Raw genomic sequence first — 1,201 nt, 5'->3', positions numbered from 1 at the left:
GTAAGTAAAATAGTCCCTGAATGGCCCTGAATGATGACAAATGGAAGGTATACTGGTGAGAGAATACCATAATGCATAGACTTGCTGAATCACAACATTGTACCCATGGAAGTAATGTAACATTGTGTGTCAGTTATACATCAATTTAAAAAAATAAAGAAATAGACATGGTCACTGGAAAAAGATGTGGAACTTTATTGTGAAATTTATTATGTGGCATTAGAGGTTTTTCTCTAACAGAAAAGCACATGTTTTTTTTGTGCATGTGTAAATTTGTGTGTGGTGGATTTCCACATGGGCATGTGATAACGTTATTTCTCCATGGATATAAGATATTGTATCTTTCTAATCAGGCAAGGCTACTAAACCAATGAAGAGACTGGTATTTTTCTCTAAGATTAATGACTTAAGAACGTAACACTAGTCCACTATTCTTGAAAATATCAGCTCGTAGATCATTTACTAAACAATTATGGAAAATACGCATGTGTATGCAGATGTCCATAATTTGGTTTATGACATTAAAATCAATGCGTCTTGGGGCGCCTGGGTGGCTCAGTCGGTTAAGCCTCCGACTTCGGCCCAGGTCAGACCTCACGTTTGTGGGTTCAAGCCCCACATCAGGCTCTGTGCTAACAGCTCAGAGCCTGGAGCCTGCTTCCAGTTCTGTGTCTCCTTCTCTCTCTGCCCCTCCCCGTCTCATGCTCTGTCACATTAAAAAAAATTTAAAAAAAAATAAAATCAATGCGTCTCTAAAATGTATCCGACTTTCAGTCACACAGTTGTGGGATATTTTATCTTACTGTATCTACTTAAGCTCATCACATGTCAATGACTGCTAAGGAATAGAGATAGTATAGTACAGTCATAGCTAAGGAAGGTTATTTATAAATCTAGAGGTCACCTTGGAGCACCTTTTGAAGATGTTTTCAACATTCATATTTATTAGATATGATCAGGATGGATTACTAGTACAGGTTTTTGTTCTTAAAAAACTCATGTTTAAGCAATAAAACTGAAGTAGTTTGAGAAGTAATTTATTAACGATTTATCTGGAATTTTCAAATAAAATAGTCTGACTTATGGGAAAGAGACCATTCAAGGTTAATATGTAAGTATTTAGATAGCAAGTGAGGAAACATATTTCCACAAAATTATTAATGAAATTCAAACTCCAATTTAGCAATAATAATCACAATTG

The sequence above is a fragment of the Suricata suricatta genome, chromosome 11 (genome assembly GCF_006229205.1).
Source record: "Suricata suricatta isolate VVHF042 chromosome 11, meerkat_22Aug2017_6uvM2_HiC, whole genome shotgun sequence".
NCBI lineage: Eukaryota > Metazoa > Chordata > Mammalia > Carnivora > Herpestidae > Suricata > Suricata suricatta.
This window is presented reverse-complemented; position numbering follows the sequence as displayed.